Here is a 10,880-nt window from a genome sequence, read left to right as displayed (position 1 = left end):
ACCACTGTTCCAGATCATTGCGCCGCCAAGCAAGTCTTCTCCATCCCTCCTTTCGGCGTGCACCGGGAGAAGGGACAGCAGGCCTCCGGAACCCCGCCTCTCGTGATCCTGTACGGGAGAGGGGCGATCAGGTTTTTGGGGAGCGCACTCGCGTGACTGCTGGCAGCGACGACTTCGCGAACGACGACTTCTTCCCCGATCTCGACAACCTCATCCTCGATGACATGGGCGACAACGTCAACGCCGGCGGTGCTGCTCCCGCTGCACCGTATGTGATTCTATCCTTCCTGTTCGAGATCGTAGTAGAATTCATGTTTCTAGTATGTGCCCTAGATGTGATCTGTTCATCTACTATACTAGTTCGCATGATTAGTTTAATCTCTGCTATTGCTGTCATGAGCTATTTCCTATTTATTCAGATTAAATCTCGTAGTAATTTGCTCATATTTCCAACAATAGCCTCCACTTGCCCTCATTCCCTTTCTTCATGCGCACGCGTAGAAGAGCTGGAGTTGGGGGCCGTTTTGCAAAATTCTAAAATATGCAAGTAGGGTTGGAAGCTGAGAAGTAAGGACAGGAGTTGAGAAATTTGAGGAGTGAACTGTTGCCGAACAGGCTCTAACATTCATACACATAATTTTCATGTTTTGTCTTTCATACATTTTTATTCATAATTTAACTGATTATCTTGATTATAAATTGAACTTCCAATAAACATGAACAACACACATTGGTATTTAGCTGTTGTGAATGCAAAAGAGTGAGATTCAAGTACTCGACTCATTGTGTTAGGAGTTTGACTGAGATGATCTCATAGTTACTACATCATTTATTATCCCTTATTATGTGAAATTTCGCTTATGTGTATTGTTTCTGATCATTAATTATTTTTCAGCTACGAGGACTAAAATATCATTTGGACATTCTTAAAAGTCAAAACTTGATTAGCCAGAATTGGAAAGACTTCAATGTTACTAAATGGAAGATTACAGAACAATTACAAAAGCCAATTCAAAAAGACAGGTTATAAAGTGTCACATATGTTCTATGCCAATATAAGTAATAATTCATGTGTAATAATCTTGTATGTTCAATAATATACTAATAGTTGTTTGAGTTGTTTTAAAAAAATACTAATAGTTGTTTGTGTTGCACGGGAAATTATCACTTCTTTTTTAGGTATAAAGTTAGTGAGCATACTATTATGTTGGAAAACAAACACCGCGGCCACGACTACAATGATTGAACAAAGTGACGATGACATTGATGGAGATCCTAATGATGTTAATTAAAATGTTGGAAAGTACATATGATACAAAAAATCAAAAGCAATAAACACATTACTTGTCGAAAATAAATACCAATTACTAATATATGTTCTTTCTAACATGAGCTTAGATGAGTTAGTAGGTGAACTTTGCAGCTACATCAAATCAATCAATTCTACCGATATTTTAGAGCAATCATTTTGAATTAGTAGTGCACAAGGTGAACTGTATAATTAAAACAAAATTGAGTACCCTAGATATATCACAATATTACTTGTATTAGTATAGAACATATGTGATGCTTTATACTTGTCTTTTTGAATTGACTTTCATAATTGTTTTGTGATCTTCCATTTAGTAACGTCTAAGTCTTTCCGGTTGTGGCTTATCAAGTTATGACTTTTAAAAATGTCCAATTGATAATGTAGTCCATGTAGCTGAAATATGTGATCAGAAATAATACACATAAGCGAAGGATCAGTTTATGACATTTCATATAGAGGATCAGAAGTGATGTAGTAACCAGCCGTAATAGTGAGATCATCTCGGTCAAACTCCAAACACAATAAGTCAAGTATTGTAATCTCACATTTTTTTGTGTTCACAACAGTTAAATAGCAATGTGTGTTGTTCATATTTATTGGAAGGTCATTCTATAATCAAGATAATTGGTAAAATTACTAATAAATATATATTGGACCCAGAACATGAAAATTATGGATATGGATGTTACCATGTCATGCTGAAATTACTAATGGATATCAATAATTGAACTTTTCCTTGTAAGTAAGGGTACTCGTTTAGCTGCCCCTTTTCATCTAGCAGGCACACCAGTTGATGTTGTTTGACAGACATTTCATCTATCTTCGCCAGTAATTGTTTTTTTCATAATCTGCAAAAATTAAAATAATTTGAAAAAATATATTGAATAAATCCATGTGTAAATATGGATTAACCATGCACACACACAAATAATATGAAATAACAAAAAGGCATTTAAGATGCAAGATACAAAAGTAATAAATCAAATAATTACCTAGTGGGAGGTAGTCGTGTGTTTCATCAACTTTTGTTTGTTCATATTCCTTTGATTGCTTATCATCATCGAATAAAATTTTCTTTCATTCATACATTCAGAAACCAGAGGTAATGTCGAGTTGGTTGATGGCGGAGGTCATGTCAATGGATCAACATCAATCTGTTTCCAGAACAATCGATTCAAAACATTCAGAAACCAAAGATAACGCAAGTGATGGCTCCAAAAAATTCGATTCAAAAAATTTGGCTTTTTTTGAAGGTCGGTTATCAAAATCCACAACAATGGTCAAGTCAGCACCGTCATTCATTTTCTGCAAAACTCAAACAATATTTTATATTGTGCAAAGGTGTAATCAGCATGGAGTTCAATCAAACAGGGAGAAATAGTAATAATATTGTAAATAGTGGGTGTCCATCTATTCATTGTGACAGAAATCAGCTACTAATCTGTAAAAGCTAATTATAGGCTGCATAAGCTACTGGATTTTTGGATTTCGACCGAGTGTGCCTAAAGTTGGCACACTGCCAAAATATTTACTCTGACCTCGAATGATACCCACGAACAAATCTGGAACTACTTGCAAGTTGCAAGAATGCGAGCATGGTCTATGTTTTACTGTAAAGGAAAGAGAAGAAAAAAATACACAAAAAAGAGATGACCTTCGTACATGAAGGAAAACTAACCATGAATAGATTAGCCTTAAGACAGAAGGAAGGGTACAAGACAGGAGTTTGTTCAGTAGATTTACCATTGGTTAAAATAGTTATTACTAGCCTTAAGAATGAATGCCAGAACATAGCATCATCAAGAAAATAAAATTACATAGAATAAAAGCACCACAATTTGAGCCGAAACCTGATCAGGTAATAGAGAACATGGCATATATTATTCACTCTCTTTATGCCAGATTGGCCTTCCAGCATCCAGTACCGTAGCTAGCTTTGAAAAGTTAACTCAAGCAAACTTTCAGAGTATACAAGGCAGAAGATCTTGCAGAAGCTCCAGTCGGTAATGATGATGACATATATATATATGGTTGCAGAGTGCAGACACACAGGAAAGATCACATATCCTTTTCTAAAGGACAGAACCGAATTTAGCCTGGCGTGAGATCAGGCGTACCTCAGGTGGAGCACTGGTGGTCCGGCGATGTTAATGCAACAGCAAGATTGTACGACGGCTTATGGAGCACGGCGGCCGGCAGAGTTGGTGGAGCGGCGAGATTGAACGACCGGGAGACTGGATGCTTCCTGGAGGGCTCGAGGCCTTTTTATGTGGCAGAGGAGGGCGGTTCATGGGGAGTCCGTGTACGGCAAGGTCGTGTGTCCGAGCAAGTCTCCTCCATGGACTCTAGATCCGATCACCTTCCCGGCCTCCAACATGCATGGATCCGGCCGGGATATGTCGCTACAGCCGCCTCTCCCCTGCTCCTCATGCTCACAGAAGTCAGAAGTTCTCCTTGTGGGCTTGTGGCTGAACCGTGTTGTTGTCGTGTGGCTGAATTCTACTGCAAGATCCGTCAGTATTTTTGTAAGAGTGGTAGATCCACAGCAGAGAACACCTGCAGACTTATGCAGCGCCATCTTAGTACACACAGTGTCTTTTCTGTAATGTAAAGTGGGATTCGTCACTTAGATTTTGATGAGGTGCGCAGCCAAAAATAATACAATAATAATCAAATGTGACTAACCTTTCTTCAGTTTGGCCTTGCAAGGTGTGTGCGGATCTGTGAAGTACCTAGCAGTGGGTGTTCACGAAGACGACACTCTGGATGATCTGGGGCCAGACAGGTTCTCTGCTAGGTTATATTCTTTTCTTTTCTTTTAAAATCATCATTTATTCTCATTATCGGTACTCCTTCTGTTTCTTTTTAGTTTGCATATGAAATTTGTTTGAAGTCAAACTTAGTAAATTTTGACCAATTTTATATGAAAAGACATCAACATTTACAATACGAAATGCATTAGATGAAAATTAATTTTCGTACTATATAGCTTTAGTATTGTAGACGATGTTGATATTTTTTAATATAAATTTAGTCAAACTTTGTATACAAGACCAAGTACATGTCCAGAATGATAGTAAAGTATATTTTGAGAATCATTTTGTTACTGCACCGTTAAAGCATGATGGCAACCTTGGAATACATGAACATGGTACATTTATGACAGAGATTGTCAAAAACTACGTGAAGCATGACATGGTAACATCCATATACATAATTTTCATGTTTTGTGTTTCATACACTTTTATTCATAATAATTTACTGATGATCTTGATTTATAGATTGAACTTCCAATAAATATGAACAACACACATTGGTATTTAGCTGTTGTGAATGCAAAAGTGTGAGATTCAAGTACTCGACTCATTGTGTTGCGAGTTTGACTGAGATGATCTCACTATTAGTAACTAACCGTAATAGTGATGTAGTAACCAACCGTAATAGTGAGATCATCTCGGTCAAACTCCCAACACAATGAGTCAAGTACTGTAATCTCACAATTTTTTGCGTTCCCAACAGTTAAATAGCAATGTGTGTTGTTCATATTTATTGGAAGTTCATTCTATAATCAAAATAATTAGTAAAATTACTAATAAATATGTATTAAACCCAGAACATGAAAAATAAAGGATATGGATGTTACGATTTCATGCTTCCATAGTTTTTTACAATCTTTTTCATAAAGGTACCATCTTCATATATATACCAAGGTTGACATAACGTATTAACGATGCGGTAACAAAAGGATTCTGAAAATATACTTTACTATCATTTTGAACATGTACTTGGTCGTCTATACAACATACATATGCACTGATTACATAAAAAGATTTTGAAAAAGACATTACTAATGGATATCAATAATTGGACATTCTTGTAAGAAAGGGTACTTACATCATCGTTTAGCCACCCTTTTTCATCTAGCACGCACACCAGTTGATGTTGTTTGACAGATATTTCATCTATCTTCACATGTAATTGTTTTTCCAAAAGATGTTTCTATTGATATATGAGCACATACATCACAGTTGGTCAGTGCATAATCTGCAAAAAGTAAAATAATTTAAAAAAATATCGAACAAATCCATGTGTAAATATGGATTAACCGTGCACATACACAAATAATAATATTAAATAATAAAAAGGAGGATGCTAGATACAAAAGTACACATCATAAATCAAACAATTATCTAGTGGGAGCTAGTCGTATGTTTCATCAACTTTTATTTGTTCATATTCATCTGGTTACTTATCATCATCGATTAAACTTTTCTTTCATTCATACATTCAGAAACCGGAGGTAATGTCGAGCTGGTTGGTGACGGAGGTCATGGCAATGGATCAACATCTATCTGGTTCCAGAACAATCAATTCAAAACATTCAAAAACCAGAGATAATGTCAGATGGTTGGTGACGTAGGTGATGGCTCCAAAAGATCCGATTCAGAAAAATTGGCTTTTTTTGAAGGTCGGTTATCAAAATCCACAACAATGGTCAAGTCAGCGCTGACATTCATTTTCTGCAATAACAACCTGAACATCCCACAGTCAGATTGCTCAAACAATATCTTATATTGTGTGAAGGTGTAATCAGCATGGAGTTCAATCAAACAGGGAGAAAATTATAATAATATTGTAAATAGAGGGTGTCCATCTATTCATTTTGACAGAAATCAGCTACTAATTAATATGTAAAAGCTAATTATATGCTGCATAAGCTACTGGATTTTTTGGATTTCGACCGAGTGTGCCTATAGTTGGCACACTACCAAAATATTTACTCTGACCTCAAATGACACCCGCGAGCAAATCTGGAACTAGTTGCAAGTTGCAACAATGGAAGCATGGTCTATGTTTTACTGTAAAGGAAAGAGAAGAAGAATATAGTACAAAAGAGCGAATGAGCGATGACCTTTGTACAGCAAGGAAAACTAACCATGAATAGATTAGCCTTAAGACAGACGATGGGGATAAGACAGGAGCTTGTTCAGTAGATTTACCATTGGCTAAAAATAGTTCTTATTAGCCTTGACACACGCGTCAGCCATAACAGAGAATCAATGCCAGAACATAGCAAATAATATTGCATAGAACAGAATCACCACAATTTAAGACGAAACCTGATCAGGTAATAGAGAGCATGGCATATATCCTCTCTTTTGAACTATTCTCTGCCTTTAGCCAAATTGGCCTTCCAGTATCCAGTACCGTAGCGAGCTTTGGAAAAGTGAACTCAAGCAGAGTCCAAAGCAGAAGATTGGACATGTATTTTCTCCAGATATTGGAACTACCAGGCGCCACTATGAAGTACTCCTACTCTCCAGTGTGTGTATAGCCTACTTTGTGGCTAATCTATGAGGCCTAAAGAGTGCAGACTGTCCGTATAGGTGCAAGGTAATGACGATGGCAGCTATGGTTGCAGAGCGCAGACACACATGAAAGATCATGACTTCTCAGCATCGACAGGACAGAATTCAGCTTGGCACGAGATCGGGCGTACCTCAGGTGGAGCACGGCGGTCCGGCGATGTTGGTAGAACGGCGAGATTGTACGACGGCGTATGGAGCACGGGCGGCCGGCGGAGTGGTGGAGCGGCGAGATTGAAGGACCGGGAGATTGGATGCTTCCGTAGAGGGCTCGAAGCCTATTTATGTGGCAAAAGGAGGGCGGTTCATGGGGAGCCCGTGTCCGGGTCCGGCAAGGCCACCCATTAATCGTAATGGAACTCTGTGCAAAGTTTGTGTATCCGAGCAAGTCTCCTCCACGGACTCTAGATCCGATCCGATCACCTTCCAGGCCTCCAACACGCACGGGTCCGGCCGGGATACGTCGCTACAGCCGCCTCTCCCCTTTTGCATGCCGCTGATGAGAGCCGGTAAGAGGAGGAGGCAGAGGGTGAAAACACCTGCAGACTTATGCGGCGTCATCTTAGTATACAGTGTCTTTTTTTGTAATGTATAAAGTGGGATTCGTCACTTAGATTTTAATCAGGCGCGCAGCCAAAAATAATACTGTAGTAATAATCAAATGTGACTAACCTTTCTTCAGTTTGGCCTTGCAAAGTGTGTGCAGATCTTGAAGTAGCAGTTAGGAAAGGAAGCAAGCAATTAACCATGATGTATCTGAAACTTTTTGCAGGCAACCATGGTGTATCTGAAACTGTTACGGCTGACTAGTACACCGTTATCACTTTCAGCAACTTCACCTATGACACCTCTGAACCGTTCAAACGAGCCGCTTGGTCTCTGGTAAGTGGTAACCCAATACATGTATGCTCGGCTTGGCACGTTGCCCTTGAAGTTGAAGGTGCTGCCTAACTCGTCGTCATGCATGCTTTGCTGCTCTTGTAGAATCCAATTCATTTTAGCCATTGTGCATCTCTACTCATGTATGAGGAAGAACATTCAGTGACTATGTTACTTTATTGGACTTTATGTTGTTAAGGACATCCTTCAGTATGCTGACGAAAGGAGTTGCACCAATTCCGAGACCGACAAGCAGAAGGATGTGGTATTTCTTGTAATTTTGAGTTGGTGCATCAGAAGGGCCATCAGAAATTATCTTGGGAAATCTAAATGAAGACAGCCAAGTCACCAATGTTAGTGAGGAGGAGCAACAACATAGCTTCATATTTTCTCCACTTGCCTGTGTTTTTTTATACTGATTTATTGTATACAAACTAGTATCCAGTAGTCAATTAATGATAGCACTTGTTTTTTGTGTCCTGCATATTTGTGTGGAGAGGCCAACTGTATGTGTGATTTATGAGCACCAATACAATGCCAGCTTGATTGTCATTACTTTCTCGTAGAGCTCTTATCAGCTGAACATTGCTTCCGATTAGGACTTGACGACGGCACAGGATGGTGTAACAAGACAATGTACTGCGAGAGTATTTCACAAATCACAATCTATGAAGAAGACTATGCACTACTACCCCTAATAACGATGGCCTAATTATGTTAGTAGCTACACATGTCTGCAATAAATAAGAGAACTCAAGCCTCACGGTGCGTTGAGCTTATAGTTGTCACTCTCGATGGTTTCATTGACCTTATACATATCGACCACTTAATCTGTTTGATTCATTTTGGTTCATTGACCTCATACCTTGTTATTGATTTGAATTAACAGCGTGAGTTGTATATTATTTGTAATCATTATAGGTATTATGTTATGGGTCACTCAATTTGAAGACCATAATTTAATTACCCCGTTGCAACACATGTGCTCCTTTCCTAGTAGTATTCTGAAGAGATGTACTCCCATCTATTATCATTCCTATAAGACCAAATGTAGAGTTGTCTATTATTTGGAACACTCAATTCACAGAGGAAGAAATCAACGTAAATGGGGTTTTTTTTGCAACCTGAGAGTTGATTTGTTAGAATGGGACATGAAGTTTGTGAGCACGAGCTCACATATACCATTTGGAACAGTAAGAAAAATTTGAAAAAAATAAAAAAAATCTGAATTTTTTTAGCAACAAACATTGATGTATATTTCACATGCGTGCAAATTTTCGCGATGGAATGACATTCGTGGAGACCTGGGGAAAAACAATGCTCCAAAACATTTTTTAAGAATAACAAACCCGAGCTTTAATAATCAATCATAGAGTTTACGTAGCCCGGGGGCTCAAGCAACTAGACATGCCTACCTGGTGATAAGACTAGAGCTTTTTCTATATTGTGAGCATCTACATTTGACCCACGACGTTCATGGCGGAAGAGGGTTACCCCTGCACCATCTTTCATAGCTCTATTTTCCTTGATGATCAGTGCATCTTGACCTCCTTCTCCCTTAGCCCATAAGATAAGGAAGCCAGAGACATGAAGGACTCCCCTCCACCAGCATAGTCGACTAGGTCCATGTAACTCTAGGGGCCCCGATATCTCATATAAGCCGGGGTCGAGCTAGTCGATAGAAAACATACAATCCCTTGAGTAATACATGTACTTTCTACACCGTAACACAATAGGGTTTTACCTTATAAGAAGGGCCTGAACCTGGGTAAATCTGTCTCATGTTTCCTCCCTGATTTACTCACCTCACTAGGATACCCTATTGAGGGATCTGTGAACTTAGTGATCAGATGGGATCGCTAGTTGACGACGACACGATCTACACGTCAGGTCAAATCTTCTTTTTCGGCGCCATGACCTTTGTCGCCGACTCGACCGGTCACTTGGGCCAAGTTGAGAGCTGCACCCTAGGCTGGATTGTTCAATTAAGCAATCTAGAGTACGTCGCGGATTCACGCGGCAAGCTCCTTCTCCAAGGTCTGACGTCATTCCAGGCCCAAGAGCAGCATGCCAAAAAAATTGATCTACTCACAACCCACTTAATCGCCAACGTTGAAGATCTCACCAACATCCTCGAGGGGAATGAGGAGTTAGCCCACCATGAGCCGTGGTGCCTCTTTGCACGTGGCAGGCGACCTCGGTCCAGTCCTGCTATGTAGTAGACACGCTAGATCCAAGCCAGGAGGAAAGCGACGAGGTGTCAGAATTTAGCGATAGGGATATTGAAGCGCTTGATGGAGCGATCCTAGAAGATGAGGAGCAAGACGAAGTCCGGGTGAAAGCCTTGTCGGCTCTCGTCAAGGTTTCCAAGGAGAAGAGACGCTTGGAGAGGAGGGCGGCGGCCCTGGACGCAGCCAGGGGTTGTTCCGGTTTTGCCATCCCATCGGAAAGACCATGCCGGCAGGAACAAGGCCTCCCTAGCCATGGAAAGTAGACGAGTGAAAGAGGCGCTCGTGAACGCCATTGATCCAGGCGGGCCCAGAGTCCTATCACACTCCAGCTAAGGATATACAGGTAGCGGCGGGAGCCCTGGTCATGACACAGTTCCCAAAAAGGGCATCCGGACAAGCGGAGGTTCAAGCAAGGGATGGAATATCTGAAGACGGCGATGATCCAGCAGGATGGCCATGTAAGAGTCACATCAGGACAACCGGTGACACGAATAGCACATCATCATGCCAAACTAAGAAGGGATCTTGATGTACGAGATCGTCTGCTACAAGTTCGCATCCAGCTTTAAGATAAACACGATGGACAAGTACAACGGAAGCGGACCCTGAGATTTTGGGCAACAAATTACCTCCTCGCATTCCAGGTGGCTAATTGTGATGATTGGCACACCGTCGAACTCTTACCCCTTGTGTTAAAGGGATCAAACATGTGCTTGGTTAACACCGCCAGGTCGATCTCATGCTGGTGCTTTTTGTTGTGACAGACGATTTTGCTGCGACCGGTGACATTTTTTGCTCGAACGGGTGACTGATTTTGCTAGTGATCCGCAACATTGCTGCTTTTTTCTTTGACAGGCGACAATTTTTGCTGGAGGAATCCGCAACGGTGGCGGTTTTTCTCTGCGAGAAGTTGTCATGGGGGATGTTGTAACCAGCTGCAAGCGACAAGCTGAGATGCTGCAACCAGCACAGCTGCAAGCTGCACAGGTCAAGCATCAGCACAACGCCCAAATGCACACGACGAGGTTCTGCAAGGGGCAGCAAGCAGACGGTTGCAGGGACAGGCCGAGATGCTGCAACCAGCACAGGCCA

At 40.6% G+C, this 10,880-nt stretch overlaps 1 long non-coding RNA gene across 2 annotated transcripts; it reads right to left on the bottom strand.

Annotated features, from left to right (window-relative positions):
* Positions 1–482: 482 nt before the first annotated feature.
* Positions 483–7,091, bottom strand: LOC125525556 (uncharacterized). 2 transcript variants are annotated; one of them, XR_007291355.2, is made up of 6 exons: positions 6,813–7,085; positions 5,207–5,356; positions 3,998–4,083; positions 3,430–3,912; positions 2,305–2,466; positions 490–2,160 (listed from the first exon to the last, which is right to left on the bottom strand). It is a non-coding gene; the product is annotated as an uncharacterized LOC125525556 (long non-coding RNA). The 2 variants fall into 2 exon arrangements; XR_007291354.2 differs by having other exon boundaries at positions 483–2,160; positions 3,998–5,356; positions 6,813–7,091.
* Between the last annotated feature and the right edge of the window lie 3,789 nt (positions 7,092–10,880).

This window comes from Triticum urartu, chromosome 7A, assembly GCF_056163025.1.
Source record: "Triticum urartu cultivar PI428250 chromosome 7A, HENAU_Tu73, whole genome shotgun sequence".
Classification (NCBI taxonomy): domain Eukaryota; kingdom Viridiplantae; phylum Streptophyta; class Magnoliopsida; order Poales; family Poaceae; genus Triticum; species Triticum urartu.
Note: the sequence above shows the minus strand (reverse complement) of the source record. Positions and strands in the feature narration are given on the sequence as shown.